Below are 16,532 nucleotides of genomic sequence, written 5' to 3' on the forward strand. Positions count from 1 at the left end.
TTTCCTCGTCCACCTTTTGCATCAAATTGCACACTAAAGAAATTAACCAGCATTGGTGTATGTGTGCATGTGTTCAAACTACATCCTAGAATCCACTGCAACATTCTGTGTTGCATTTGATCTAGGAAAGGGACCCTGAATTTGGAAAGTTTGAAAATTTCCAGTCTAAGAAGGAAAGAAAATCATATAATCTCTTTTAAAACACAAGAGATTAAAGAAATAAAAAATGAGGAAAAAGCACAAACACACTGGCAAAACACACATACAACACAACCAACAAAGTCATTCATCGGGGCTGTTTTTGTTCTTGACCACATAGTGAATGATTTATTAAATCTTAATATATTCCATAAAGAGTCCCCATATTTCCATAAATATGTCACATCTACCAAATACTCACTCTGAGGACAGATAACTAAGCATGCCATGCCAATGTTTATCAAAGAAAAACATGCCAATATTGGGTTCTTCAAAGTATCATTCTTCAGAGACAAATGAATCAGTTTCTAAGGCATCTCTTCAGTGTCAATCCTTAGTGGATCTGTATGTGCTCCTCTGGGAGTGGAAAGGGGAAAGCTCTACCTGTGCTTCTGTGCCATTTTCTTCTTCTCTGCTTATGAATTCAGTTCTCTTTTTTATGCTTCTCATAGGGATGATACTAGCCAATCAGGGATTATGCAGTGAATCTGATAGTGTCATGACTCAACATAGCCATTCAGTTTGGCTATGTGTTGATGTCACTAAAAACAAATGAAGTTAGTTCAGAGTAAAGGGAAAATTTCCTAAACAGGGTAATGCTCTCAGAAAACATTTTTTTTCATTTAAATAATAAATGAAAACGCCAATCAATGAATTACGCTTCATTCAGACTTTAGCCCATGAAGACTAAAGTTAAGGTATGCCTTAGCTCTGATTGAGGACAACAACAACAACAACAACAACAACAACAACAACAGTAAAGGTGATCTTTCCCTTGATCAATGCATTATAGGAATATTTGCTTATTAAATTATAAGCTAACTCACACTTCCTTCAGGACCTCAACAAAGCCCAAAGCCCCTCTATTTAGGGTTGGGTGATATCCAAATAACACCGAGAGGCACATGAATAACTAACTAAGTTTATGAATACAGGGAGCCCCCATTTTGAAAATATCAGCACTAGGGTGGAGTTCAAGTCTTTCCTTTCAAAAGGATCCAGCAAATTACTGGAAAGAGGTCAATCAGTGGCTAATAGATAGAACCTCCATGTTCAGAGGCACACTAGCTGCAGATGTAGGGACAAGCAAGGAATACTTCCCCTTTCACGCCATTTTTGAGAGCATTCAGAAGCATGTGCTTAGCAGCTCTCAGAAACAAAACATCAGGCTAGATGGACCTTTTGGCCTGATCTAGCAAGGCGCAAATTTTGAGTGCAGAATCAACAGTTTCATCGGCAGTATCAAGTCCCAGCGAGCATCTGTTGAGCATCCCGTGGGCTGGTGCATCTTTCATTGCTGTCACCCCAGAGGCTGTGAGTGGCTTAATAAGACTGCCATTGTCTCTCCCCGCCACAACAATCACTTCCCCTTAGCAACACAGTGCAGCATTCTGGGACACTCCAGCGGCCTTAGGGCTGCCAGTTGCCGTGGCTCATCTCAGCAGTCTTTCAGCTGACAGGCTGCGTTTTCTTTGGGGTGGTGAATCTTGTCAGCAGCTGGGATGACACTCATTACTCTCTGGCTCAAACGTGGTGCTGTTGAGTGACATTCAGAAACCTCCCTGACACTTCCGAGGGCTTCCCCTTCCCAGTTTTTGCTTTCATTGGTGGTGGTGTTCTCAGCTGGGAATCACCTCTTTGACCCTGAAAGTTGGAAGGAAGCTCAGAAGGTGAAAACCTATGTTATGCTTCCTTTGTGAATAGGGAGAAGCAGAAGCCCAAGTCTGCTTGGGACCCACATGTTTGGCTTGTTTACAGAGTGGGGAAACCAGCAAACATGAAGTATGTGTTGCACTTCCATGTTTTGTATTACATGTTAAGTATGGCACTCCCACTTTGCTTTTGCCTCATGCAAAGGTGTAGTGGTCCGGGGTCACAGGGGGTCAAAGGCCTGTTTCAATTTCTGCAGCAGGGTTCCCCAGCGTCCTGGAGCTACCTAATCAGTATGAAAGGGAAGCCTCTTAGGCACCGAGAAGAAGTCTTGCCACTCCTTGTGCTGATTGCAGCCAACCAGAGTGAAAGAGGGTACATCACCCACTGAAGATTGGCTCCTAGGGTCACTCAGAGTTGTTCCATGTGATCCAAAGCTAAGCATTTACAATCCCTGGAAATACAAGGTCCTCCAGTTTCAAAAGAATGGTGGGCAAGTTCTGTTATATACAATGGAAGTTCAAGGAAAACACAGAGTCACACCTAAAGAAGATACTGGAGCACTCCAAATCATTTGCCCACGTGCATGTACATAAAATAGTAGACCTAAATGAAAGGCAGCAAATGGAGATCTGCACTGATCATCATAATACACCTTTTTTAAAAAAAACTTATATCTCTAACTATTTTTATTGCATAATTATAAGATTATTGTATAATCTTAGAAGGAGCGTGGGTATGAGAAGGGGTGGCTGTGACTATCAGGAAGGTACTTTGCACTTCTGAATTTGCCACTACAGTACAATATCGCTTATAATTCCCGGCTTTGCTTCACATTGCTGTGCTGGACTGGGGGAAGGGGTTCATTCCGTCCCTCCTAGCTCAGCCCTGCAATTGGGAAGAAAACCACTCCCTTTGCTCTTCAGAAAATACTTCAGAGAGATCGGCTTACCTCTCCATTGCAGCACTGGGCTGGGAGGAGAGAAACATCATAGCACTGCGTTGGGGAGAATCCTTCCTTGCAATTTGGTGATTGACTAAAGAGTTTGTGTGTGTTACATGGAAAGAGCTGTGGCTCAGTGGTAGAGCATCTGCTCTGCATGCAGAAGGTCACAGATTCAGTTCCTGGCATCTCCAGTTCAGAGCTCCCTGTCTGAAATGCTGAAGAATCACTGCCAGTCAGTGTAGGCAACACTGAGCAAGATAGTTGCTTCAATGAGAAGCTGCCACCTGCAGTTCAGAGGTACACCACATGGGGAGCTGCAATCAAACCCATCATTTCCTCATACCAAGATCCACCAGTCATTTGCCATATTGTTTTGGGCCAATTTGCCTATGTCCAGCTACCTATTTCTGTGGATTTGCAGTATCCATGGAAAAGCTGGCACTGTCTGGATGAGACTCTTTCCTTTGTCAGGTTAATCAACACAAGCCTTTTTATCGCATTGGGAGTGGCAAGCTCAAGCAGGACCCTTTCCTGCCCCCCACCCAGGAGCTGCTTCTACACTTGGTGAATATGCCCTGTGTAGCTGGGTATTGTTTCCTGACTGCTAGTGGGGGCCCGGTCCCTTTTATCTTCCTTCTCTCCAGTTCTTCATCCTGTTTCCCGGACAATGCTTCCTACAAGCTGTTTCCCCCTGATTTAACTGCCTTTGGCTCCTTCTGAACTTCCCAGCAGGCAGAAGGCATGTGGGTTGGCTGGAGACAGAGCTCCCAGCCCCAGTATCTCTCACTTTCTTTCTCTCGGCCCTTGCACACACCTCTTCAGAGACGAGCTTGCTGCTCTTTCTGTTTCTACCATGCTTCTCCCTTGGGAAAGGGCCATAGAGCTTTGCCAGCTGCGTCTGTCACAATATGGTAAAGAGACTCAGCTCCTGAGACCATCGTCTTGAGTTTGGCGCCAAGGCTCCACTCGTTTCAGCTTGTTTGGGGGATGCCAACCTCTTTGTACGTTCTCTTGGCACAGGGATGGCTGGCACTTCCTCCAGTGCCAGCTGTACAGAGCTCTATACTAGATCATATATCTTCCTGACAGTTGAATACCTGGGACTAATGCCTTGGTTCTCTTCCTTGGCATGGGATTGTGGGTTTGTCTCTCCTCTCATGTGCTGGAGTCCCATCAATATAGACTCAGGGCTAGAGCCCTTGGTCAGGACAGACAAGAAAAGTTCCTGAAGTTTCCGAAGCAGTGTGACTCTCAAGTGCTGCCCATGATGCTCTGGGCTCCCCACCCATAATGCTTCAAGGGGCACATTACCACCACATAGCCTCAATGTGGAAGATAGTACCAGTGTCCCATAAGCTTCAGCAAACAGAATGCTTCATCTTCAGAGTCTCATAGCTGCCACCTTGGCAACCGCTTCCTTCCATTTCTGTCATGGCAGCTGAAAAAGGTGGAATGTTTTGCCACATTAATAAAATATCAGCTTTTGTTAATCTTGATTAGAACTAACTGGGAGTTGGAAAACTAGTTATGGAGAGAGATTTGAATGGGGTGTTTTGGAAAACTGACCGGAACATTCAACAGCAGACTGGGGATCCCTTTTCAACCTTGAAGGCCACATTCCTTTTCAAAAGCCCTGTGCGGGCCATGTTCCAGTGCTGGCTAAGGCCAGAGGCAAAGGTCAGTGGAGCAATGAATGTGAATGTTATCTGTTGCACAGTGGACAATTTTCCACACACACACACACCACCACCACCACCACCACCACCACCTCTCCTGATCCTCTACTGAGGCAAACAAGAGACATCTGAGTTCAAGGACACATTCGCAGCCTGCCAAAAGCACCTGAGGTGGTGGTGAAGTAGCGTTGGTAAGCTGTGTGGCCTGGAGAGAGTTCCAAGCGTCAAATAGAGAGGTCAGGAGGGCCACATTTGGCCACCAGGCCTGAGATTCCTCACATCTGCTGAACATAAACACTCCACCTTGTAAAATCTTGAATCAGGTCTGGTTTCAAAAGTCACACAGAGGGGAAGATTGTGCTATAAAGATTACAGAATCCCTGCCACCAACTGGTGGTGGTGGTGGGGAATCCTCCTTGATCTTTTGAGATTTCAGCAGGCATTGCTCGCACACTAGAAACTTTTCCCCCCTTAAAAAACTGGAAGGTGAAACACTCAGAAAATTGAATTCTAATACTACATTATCTGCTTATCTTTTTTCTGTTTTCTAGTGTTCAGTAAGGTTAATTGAAAACCTTGTGGATGTGTTTTAGTGCTATTTAATACCATTACTGTATGACAATTATCATAAAATGTGAGTACACTGGATATTTTGCAGGATTCATATTGCAATATCTGTTTCTTTGCATTAGTGGCCTCTGGACTACTCATGTTATAGTTCATTATATAGGATGTCTATTCTTTAGGTTTAAAAAGATGTAAAAATCATGGGGCCCACAAATTTCATTGAATGAAAACATGAAAGATTATGCTCGCTTCTCCCCCCCCTCCCCCCCAAACCCCCTGTGGATTGTTGTTTAAAGCTAAGTGCAAACAGCTTCTCAAAATTCTACACATGAGCAGAGAAATGGGAATAGGGATTATATCACCAAATTTCTCCAGGGAGAGGAGACATTCCCCAATAGCAACCAGCAGTGTCAGTTTGGGCGATTTCCCTTAAAAATAGCCCCCAAACTTCATTTTTTTTGCAAATTTGCCAAAAAAGTTCAACGACTTTCCCTTCCCATAACAAGCAAACAAACAAACAAACAAAATACTTTTATGCCTGGATTTTCACTGTTTGAAATATGACAACCCTAGATGGATGAGAAATTCAATTCAGTTCACACTTAAAGATGGACCTACCTAATTTGCACAGTTATCCTTTGAAATTCACACTCCTCTGATTTTTGCAATGCAGTTGCAAATAATGTACCCAAAATGCATGTATTAGGGTAAAGAGTGCACTGAAATGCATATACTGAAAATAATATACAGGCATGGATTATAAAAAGGGAAATGGCTTTGCAAAAAAGTGTATGTTAGGTAACATTCAATGAATGTGACTCACTTGAAAGCTGATGAATTTTCATGAGGACTTTAAAAAAAAACTTGCAAACTGATGCAGAAATGGGGAGAACTGAACTTAAGAAAGTGAGAATGAAAAATGAATGGAATGAAAAATGGAAAAATAAGATGAATGCAAAATGAAATGGAAATGAAAAATGAGAAACTGAGAGAAACTGAAATTGACTGATTCGTCAATTTCCCTACTCACTGGTGGGGCTCACCTTTAGCAGGAAAACAGTTGCTTTCTTTTTTGCTAAGAGTTTTGGGGTGGGGTTTATTTTTTGCTGCTGCAAGTATTAACAAAAGAAATGTGGTGGAAACTTAGCCACCATTTTACATCCTCCACAATGTCCTGGTCACTAAAAAACAGGATGGAGGAAATTCTTTTTCTAAGGTTTAGGATGCAGAATAGGGGTCATTGAGCACCATTGCACACCTTTCACCGTATGTTGAAGGAGAACCTCTTTACCTTGGCCTTTGGCTAGGCAGGGGGAGAAATCCAGTTCGCGTTTAAAGGGATGCCTATCTATTATTCACTGTTTCCAAAATGATATGTGAACCAAAACACAGACACCCTTTAAACGTACAAATTTTTTCCAGCCAAGTAATGCATTGAAATATGCACATACTAAAGTAAGCTGTACAAAGAAATGCATGTTTCAGTGAAATAACACCAAGTGAGCTCAAGACCAATCTAAAACCACCAATGGCGCTCTCTCTATGTGTGTAGCTGCACAGTCCTAGTGCCTAGTGATGACACAAGGCTGTCATTTTCTGGAATTCAATGAAGCTGGATGGTGGGAGATTCAGGCCAGCCAAGAGGAAGGACTTCTTCACACAGTACAGAGTTAAACTATGGGATTTACTGCTACAAAATGCAACAATGGCTGCAACTTTTGTTGAAGAGGATTTGAGAAAAATGTATTACTGTATATCAGAAAATGTGTATATTGGCTGAAATTGCATATAAGCATTTAATGAGAAATTCACAAATGAATTGTCTTGAGTACTTGTTAAAAAATAATAATTTGAAAGCTGATGTGGAGGTGTGGAGAACTAAATTTAAGATTGGAAAAATGAGAAACAAGGGTAAACCAAAATTCACAGATTCATCCACCCCTGCTTTTGACAGTTAAGATCTGTTGCGGCTGGAACAGTTCTACTTGTATTTATAATTGTAACTGTTTCATCTGTTTTTATAGTTGTGCATTATATGGATGTAATCTACCCTGGGATTTCATAGTGAAGATCAGGTGGGAAATCTTGTAAATCAATGAAATAAGGGGGGGGGGCAGAAAAATCATAGAACTGTTATCAAAAAGGTGTCTTCTGAAAAATGTTGTCTCTGCTCTTTTTCAGCCCCAAATGCAAATTATTGCAAAAACCTTGTGCATTTTCTATATCTATCTGGCTATCCATCCACAAACATTGAAGTGTGTATGAACACATACGTGCACGCATGCACACACACACATGCAGAGAGAGAGAGAGTATTGGGTAAAAGTTTGCCATGAAAGGCAACTGGCAACCTCTCTGAGCCTGTGAAATGATATTAACATTTTATTATTCTAAGGTGAGCTTTTTAAAACAGAATTTTAAATGTTACCCTGCTGTTTCGGAACACAAAAACCTTTAATTTTATGCAAATGAACAGCGAGGAGCTGAGCGCCTTAATGTAAACGAACACTTTCTTTGAACAAAGAGGTTGGAAGTGAACAAGAGAGAGGGAGAGGGAGAGAAAATATTCCCATAGATTCTTTAATTGCTGTCTGAAATTATGTAAATCCCAGCACTAGGCAGAATGCAATTATCCAGTGCCCCTCTCTGCCACCATTGCTAATGTCTAACAAACTATCAGTAGGTGACATTTAGTGGAGGTAATGCAAATGAGAATTAATTTTTTTCCCTGAGACAAAGGGCAGCGGAAAGAGCACCTCCTTCATATACAGTAAAAGGATACTGAAGTGTGTGTGTGTGTGTGTGTGTGTGTGTGTGTGTGTGTGAGAGAGAGAGAGAGAGAGAGAGAGAGAGAGAGAGAGAGAAGGAATGAGATGTGGGTGGGAAAGACATTAGCAGAAAAAACCCAGTCACTTGGAATGGAATTTCTGGGATGGGTAAAGTACGTGTGGTAGAACTCAGAGATGGAGATGTCAGAAATCAGAGTGAAAACATAAACAGAAGCAGAAGTAGCCAATGTCTGCTTATTCATCTGATGTCCAGATCAGAATTCATTCCAGTGAACACAATTGACATCCACTGTTGTTGTTGCTTTCAGTCTGCAAAAGGTACACAATTGATTATGTCCCCCCCCCGCACCTTTTCATAGCATTTCCATTGCACTAAAATTAATGGAATGGAATAAATGTATTTATAACACAGCTTACAAAATCTGTTACATAATTTATATAATGTATGCCATTTGCGACAGCTGATAGCAAGACAGATAGCATAGTCTTTGGCAGAAGACGAACTACAGAGGAACAGAACCAATGCTGTATGCAATGAATACAGGGAGGAATGGAAAATGTTGCCTTCTTACTGATGATTGCTGCCTCATGTATGGCAGAGGGGAGGGCATTTCACAGTACAGGAGCAACTGCAGAAAATGTTAGTTTTGGGGTCTGTAGAGTGTGGTGGAATTTCCCCAGACAATCTAAGTGATATTGCAGGTCACATCAGGGACAGGCAGCTTTTCATGCTGAGGCAGAGAGGGAAATTCAGAATCAAGAGAGACACAGAACAGAATGGGTTTGTTGAGAGGGACTCATCCCTGTATTGATCTCTCCTTGGATTGGGCCTTGAACATCATGTGCTTCATAGCCAGCTGAATCCATGTTCCCACCTCTGTTTTTTAGGCTGGGAGGAATGAAATGAGAAATAGGCTGAGCAGTCAGTGAATGATGTACGTAGCAAGCGAGCAGCGAGAATCCATGCACATTGTCTCAGAGTGGGATTGGGGAAACATCACACAGAGACCATTTTAGAGAGTAATGGGTGGAGAGGAACCTATTTCTCTTATGCACTGACAACAACTTTCCTTCCCTCCCCCAACTCCCCGCTCTTGCGCCTTCTCAATTGCAAGGCTGGCCAACTGCTCCTACAAGAGAGTCTGCAGGCTGTGAAGGTGGAGAGCATCTGGTCATTATGCTGCAAAAAAAGAGTCTACACTTATCTTATTCTGTTGAGTATCTATGGTGAGGGCAGGCTGCAGACATTTTGCTTGAGGCAAAGGACAAGATGCCCTTGGCTTCTGTCCCATGCAGCCATGTCAACTGAACTAGGAGATGAATTCTTCATCAGCCCTAGTGGAAGGAAAGCATCTCCCATCACATCTGAGACCAGCAGGTTAGTTTAGGAGCACAGGAAACTGTGTCACACTGAGTTCAACCATTGGTCCACCCAACTCCCAGCCAAGTTGCAGGGAACCAGGCAGAGGGCCTTCTTGGTAGTGGCACCCGCCCTGTGGAACACCCTCCCATCAGATGTCAAAGAGAAAAACAGCTACCAGATTTTTAGAAGACATCTGATGGCAGCCCTGTTTAGGGAGGCTTTTAATGTTTAATTGATTATTTTATTTTATTTTTCTGTTGGAAGCCGCCCACAGTGGCTGGGGTATTATTATTATTATTATTATTTTTATTATTAAGTATTTCCTACACTGACTGGCAGCAGCTCTCCAAGGTTTCAGACAGAGAATCTTCCAAAGTCCTACCTGGAGATGCCAGAGATTGAACGTTTGATCTTCTGCATGCAAAGTGAGTGCTCTACCTCTGAGCTACAGCTTAGACATGGGAACATAGAAATCTGTCTTATAGGGATATGGTCCATCTAGCTCAGTACTGTCCACAACAGCTCTCTAGGATTTCTCTCCCAGCCCCACCCAGAGATGCTCTACCACTGAGTTGCAGCCCGCACCAAGGAAGTGTAGGCCAAGCCAGGCACAATTGTGTTCTGCAGCACTTCGTCACTGCTGTCCACTCTGCAGCAACTGATTATTGGTGATGCTGGTCAGAGCCGGTAGGAGTTGGAGTCAATAATATCTGGAGGGCCACTGGTTTCCTTCCTCTTCCTAGGGTGACCACTTACACTTCTCACACAAAAGAGGACAAAAGAGAACCTAGATGGGCATACCATTTACACATGCTAATTTATATGTATAGACACAAGATATGGAAACAGTGACGATAATATGAAGATAGCAGCTAAAATGTGCCTTAATCTTGGCTTCAAAGAACCTGCTGAGATTGGTTAGGTTATGAGTCACTAGAGATGGGGATTTTGCATTGGTGACACCTAATTTATGAAACTCAGGGGGAATCCAGTGTCAGAGTAGACCCATTAGACATAACATATATAGGCATAGTTAACTTAGATCCATTAATTTCAATGGGTCTGCACTGGGGAGAACTTAGTTCAATGCAATCCTATCTCCCAAGAGATGTGTGGTTGATTTTGTCCGTGCCAGCCTTCCAAATAGCCTGAAAGACCTATCCATTGCAATTGGCTTTTAATGAAGGTGATTTGTTTTTTAAAGGTTGCTGATGTTTCAGTGTATTGGGTTTCAATGTGCCACTTATCTGGAATTTGGAGTTTTGCTGTTTCTGGGCTATGCATAGCTTTGTAGCTTTAGTTGCTCTGTTGTTCTTGCTGGCATTATCCATGCCATTCATTTAGAATTATGCTTTTAGTTTCTAGAAAGGACCATCATCTTATATAGCTACCCCAAAGCCTCTAAAACAAACAATCCAACAAATAAAATCTACAGGTGTGCACATAAGGCAGTGTCCAAAGCTGGTCCTATTCTGAATGGAGCTGTTGGAAATGACATAGGCCAGGCATCCCCAAACTGTGGCCCTCCAGATGTTTTGGCCTACAACTCCCATGATCCCTAGCTAACAGGACCAGTGGTCAGGGATGATGGGGATTGTAGTCCAAAACATCTGGAGGGCCGAAGTCTGAGGATGCCTGACATAGGGTAAAAGCAACCTTGTATGCTCACAGTCAGTAGGGGGCAGAGTTGAGACTAACAAATAGTCGGGGGGAAACACACTTCGTGGTTTTTCACTAAAGCTCTGTAGCTTCCTCTTCTTTTCCCTCTGTCTCCTCTCCCTGTCTCTTGCATGAGGATGCCATGAAACAAGCTCTAGTCATGTAGTTTCAGGATCTGAAGCCATCCTTGTGAACATGAAGTAATTGTAAGTAAATAATATTTTTTCTTTACCAATGGGACTCCCATGAGTTTTAGTTCCCCCTTTTAAGCAATGATAGTAATGTGTGAAAAAGCGACAGAATGGATGGTGGGTAACTCCAGCTAGCTTGGGCTTCCAAGCATTTCAAGTCCTCTCTCTCCCCACCCACACTCTCTCACAGACAACACACACACACACACAATTTATATATTACTGTTACTATTAATAATAATTAATTAATTAAATTTCTATATTACCTTCACCTGAGGATCACAGGGCAGTTAACAATATAAAAAACATCTCAACTCATGCTGAGCCATGCAATTAACTTGCAGTGCCTTTAAACCTTACCTTGCCTATGTATCACTCAGGTTTATGCATTACAGAATTTGGAAGAAATAATAATAATAATAGTAATAGTAATGGTAATAATAATAATAATAATAATAATAATAATAATAGAATTATACCCCACCTATTATGGGCAGTTTCCAGCACATAAGAACATACAGTAATTAAAGAAAAGAAAGAGAAACCCGCATTCAATTTCTTCATGGGGCAGGGAAGGTCGTGGCCTTTTAAACTGTGGCAGGTTTTTTTTGTTTATTTATTTCTTGTTGCGTATTTTTGTGCTTTATATTGTAAAGCTCCCTGTGATCCTCGGGTGAACAGTGGTTGAGATATTTAATAAATCATCACCACCATCCTAGTTTTTAGGCTACACTTTAAGTCTCACCTATGAGTAGTGCAATGAAGGCTCAGAAACCTATGACTTATGTCAGGATGCTGCTCAATCATCATGGCCTCAAGGCATATACTGGGCCCTAATGCAGCCTCGAGGCCACGCCTTGCAAACCCAGATGACTCCAGTGAGGAGGGTCTGTTTCAGAAACCATCTTGCCTGGGCGGAAATTCTGGCTGGTATTCATGGTCAACTCAATACATTTTGCTGCCTGAAGGCAGGATGGGGTCATTCCCCATATCCAGGTGTCCTTGGACACTGACAGACCCTCCAAATGTCCCTAATTTCCAGGGACACCCCTGATTTACAGAAGTCATCCTAGTTTCTGTTTGATCCCGGAATGTCCTGCTTTTCCTTAGGGTGTCCCTATTTCCATTGGAGAAATGTTGGAGGGTATGGAGTTATCTGAACCCCCCCCCCCGAGCCGTATGAAGGTAATCCTGTAAAGGGAAGTTGTTGGTTGTTGTTTTTAACATTTAATGTTTTATTACGTTTTTATATAAGTTGGAATCTGCCCAGAGTGCTGGGGTAACCCAGTATGGTGTGTGGGGTATACATAGTAAAATTATCATTATGGAATGGGGCACCCCTATTTTCATCAGAGAAATGTTGGAGGGTATGCATTGATCAGGCCTCTTGTTGGCTGGACAAAGAATACAGTAGAAATGTGTGAAACTAGCCTAGTGTGCAAAGGGAAGATTTACATTAATCGCTCCACCCACTTCTGTATCTGGCCCTGCCCACTGCTGGTATGCGCTCTCAGAAAGTTGCCCAGAATGGAACACGGCCTTCAAGCTGAAAATTTCCCCCACCCATGTTCTATAAATCAGCATGTGCAAATGTGATGCAAATCACATCCTTTGGGGGGAAGGTGGTGCGTTTCCTTGTTTAGTGGCCATTGTAGGTTGTTTCCGCACCAACTGGGTGTCGTTGAGAGAGGCATGAGGCACATCTTGCCGTGAACATTATTTTTTGTGCGTGTTCTGAGAGTCCTCAGAAAGGAACGCACCACAGGAGGAAGAGGAAGGGGAAGTAGAAACAGTGAGGCATATAACCAAATGAAAGTCAAGAAGCACAGCACTGTGGCGTTTAAAAATATGCAGGTCGCCGGCTGGGCACCCCCAGCATAACAGCATGTGCCTCTAGTCAGGCAGGTCAATTGCTATTTGTCAGAGGGAGCCATGGCCGGGGCCTGCGGCTCAGCACTGATCATGGCATGGCCCCCTCTGAACTGACCCAGCCATTTAGCCTTTTCTGAGAAATATTTACAGAAAGGTCAGCAAATGCTTTGTGACAGGATGTGATCACATCCCCCGGACCTCGCGAGCTCATGCTGCCTACCTCGGCTCTTCTCCTGGCTGCTGCTGAACCTCACAAGAGTGGCAGGCTTGGGTTGCTATGGGGGAGATGATGAACCAACAGGAATATTCCTTTTGCAAAAACTGAAGGATGTGGCAGAAGCTTAGCTGAAGTGCAGAGGAGCTGCAGGAACGTAGAAAGCTGCCTTACTCCAAGCCAGACCACTGGTTCATCTACGGTAGCTCGTTATTGTTGACACACTGACAAAATATCCCATGTTCAGCTCCTTTGAGGAAATATGGGACTGCAGGGGTTGGACTAGATGACCTGCAGGCAGGGTCCTTTTCAACTCTACAATTATGTGATTCTATGAAATGTAGCAGCAGCAGCCCCAAAGTTATAGGTACAAAAACAGCACACTAATATTACTGGAGCCATCCATTACCAGTTTCCTTGCATGGGCTGATGACCTGATTAATTGATATTTAATTGATCGCCCTGCCAGCATAGGACTTTATCGTGTGCTGATTGTTTTGCAGACTATTACTAAAATGTCTGAGGGACAATTAGTGCAAAATCCATAGGAGTGTCAGCAAGAAACAAAAGGAGCAGGAGCCCCAAATGTCTGCAGTAGGCTTGGATTTTACAGCAGGAAGAAAATAGTTATTGGCTAATGAGCATAAGCATCGTGCCCCCAACCCCCAGTTCCAGGGCCCTGCAGGAAGACTTGGATGAGGACAAGATGCAGGATGCTTCACCCAGGCAAGAACCTTCAGACGTTTCTTGCCAGCACCACCCCATCTTCCCTCATAGAAGTCAATATATACAGAAGCAAGCAGGGGCTTTTAGCAACGTCCTGACACAAACCAGCCTCACCTACCTAAATAATGTGATCCACTCTCTGCTGAGACAGCATCCTTCCTGGTTGCAAAACGAGAGGGAAGTTTCAAGCTCATTGGGAGCTTTCCATGGTACTGAAACAATCGGCCGCACCCCAGCCTGAATGCCCTGTGCTGAACATTAGCTGAATGTGACTCTGTGTATTGGACCTGACTCTGCTCATACTGCTTTAACTCATTCTGACTTCCCAACTGCACTTTGCCTTACATGGGCTTGACAGACAAAAACTGCCATAGCAAGCATGGACTAAAGTAAATGTCCTACCCCATCCGCTGCTGTGAGTCTTGGGTCTCTACACAATAAGATATTTTTTTAAAAAATGTTTTGTTGAGGGGGGGGGAAACAATCTAGTCCAGCATCATCTTTCCAGCAGTGGCTAATCCAGTGTTTAGAAGAAGCTCACAAGTAGGGTGTGAAAGCAACATTAACCAACCAGGTGTTTTTGAAGAGCCCCCAAGCAGAGCATGAAGACAACAACTCTCAGCCACTGTGCCCTCATCATCTGAGACACTTGGGAACACAGCTTCTTAACATGAATGTTCTGTTTAGGGATTTTCTCAGATCCCTATAAACTTCCCAACCTCTCCTCCAAGTCACTGGCAGTGACATTTCCTTAGAGATACCATGCTATTTCCTTTTGAAACCTTTTGTGGTGGTGGGGGACACCTCTAATTTTGTTAGAGGTTTCACAGTGGAATCCCACTTCCCGTCTCCCACTTCAACTGGTCCTTTGAGTGAAATTTTGATATGAATTCCGAGTGTGAGCTGCGAAATCCATTTGCAGTTTCCCCCTCCCCTTAGCCACAAACTCACTGGTACTGAATTTAGTGGAATTGACTTCAGAGGAATGTTATATATTTATTGTATTCATACTCCATCTTTGCTCCAAGAAGCTCAAGGTAGCATACATAGTTTCTCTCCTCACTTTACCCTCACAACAACCCTGTAAAACAGACTAGGCTGGGAGTGAGTGAGTGAGTGAGTAGTCCAAGGTCACCCAGTGAGCTTCATGGCTGAGTGGAGATTTGAACCCTGGTCTCCCAGGTCCTGGTTCAACAGTCGAACCTCTACACCACCCTGGCAGCTTAACTGTGGAATCCGCTCCCACAAGAGGTAGTGATGGCAACCAGCTTGGATGGCTTTACAGTAAGATTAAGCAAATTCAGGGAAGATAAGATTATCAATGACTAGCTACCACTATGACTTTGTTACACCTCCACTATCAGAGGCAGACAGTACACCTCTGTGTGCAAGTTGTTACTATTCACAAGTGAGGAGAGCACTGTTGCACTTGGGTCCTGGTTATAGGCTTCCTAGGGGCATCTGGTTGGCCACTGTGAGAACATGGTGTGGGGCTAGATGGGCCTTTGGGCTGGTCTAGCAGGGCTCTTCTGATGTTCTTAGCCTCGGTCCTCTTGAAACCAGCTCCCCATCTTCAATATGGAGATAATAGTTACAGGTAGGTAGCCGTGTTGGTCTGAGTCGAAGCAAAAAAAGAAGAAGAAGAAGAAGAAGTGTGCATGCACACGAAAGCTCATACCAAAATATAAACTTAGTTGGTCTTTAAGGTACTACTGAAGGAATTTTTTTATGGAGATAATAATACTGCCTTACCTGCTGGTAAGGATCACTGACATAATGTATGTTGAAAGCTCTGAACATGCTCTTTATAAATGCTAAGTATCATTATTATGAGTCTTTTGGACTTGTCTGAGGAGGACCAGCATTGCGACCCCACCATATTAGTCTTGCATCCAGTTGAATCAGTAACTGGAAAAGCACTAAGCAGATGATTTCTCTCCCCCCCCCAAACTCTGAAGTGATGGAGGGGGGCTGTGGTTGCTTCCTGGACAAATCTTGCACTCACTTACTGAAATGCCCCTGTTTTCCTGGCTCCTCTCAAAGAAGAGAAAACAATGTGCATATTCTCAAAAGCGAGGCCCGGACCTCAATTATTTGCAAGCCACTGTGAGCTGATGGCAGTACAATGGACGGAATTATCACAGCTGTGCGAATGCTACCCCCTTGTGACCAGAACATATGAATCCAATCGAGCTTCCTAATGTGTTCTCTCTTGCAAGGAAGGGAGAAGCAGCCGAAGTGGCAAGCGTTGCTCACTCCAGGGGTGCTCAGATGAACAGAGGTAGGGTTGCCACATTTCAAAAAGTGACAATCCGGAAACAATAGTTGTTGGGCTTTTTTTTTTTTTTTTTGGTGGGGGGCAAAGTTGTTCCATTGCTGTATGCCCAGGTTTTCCCAGTCATTTTAACGATTTTCAGAATTTCTACCTGGACACTATTTCTGATGACGAATCCCAGATATGATCAGGAAATCCTGGGCATATAGCAACCCTACCTTTCCACTTCAGCAGTGCATTTGCTCAGGATAACAAAAGCTGCAGTTTCCCTTTTGAAATGGCAGCCCCGTTCTTTCCTTTCTTCCTCTTTTTTTTTATTGCAGATATAACATAAGGAGAAAATGCCGCCAGCTCACACCAACAATAAGAATAATCCATAATCCATATATACATTAATACAAGCAAT

Source organism: Zootoca vivipara, chromosome Z2 (assembly GCF_965207765.1).
Source record: "Zootoca vivipara chromosome Z2, rZooViv2.hap1.1, whole genome shotgun sequence".
Classification (NCBI taxonomy): domain Eukaryota; kingdom Metazoa; phylum Chordata; class Lepidosauria; order Squamata; family Lacertidae; genus Zootoca; species Zootoca vivipara.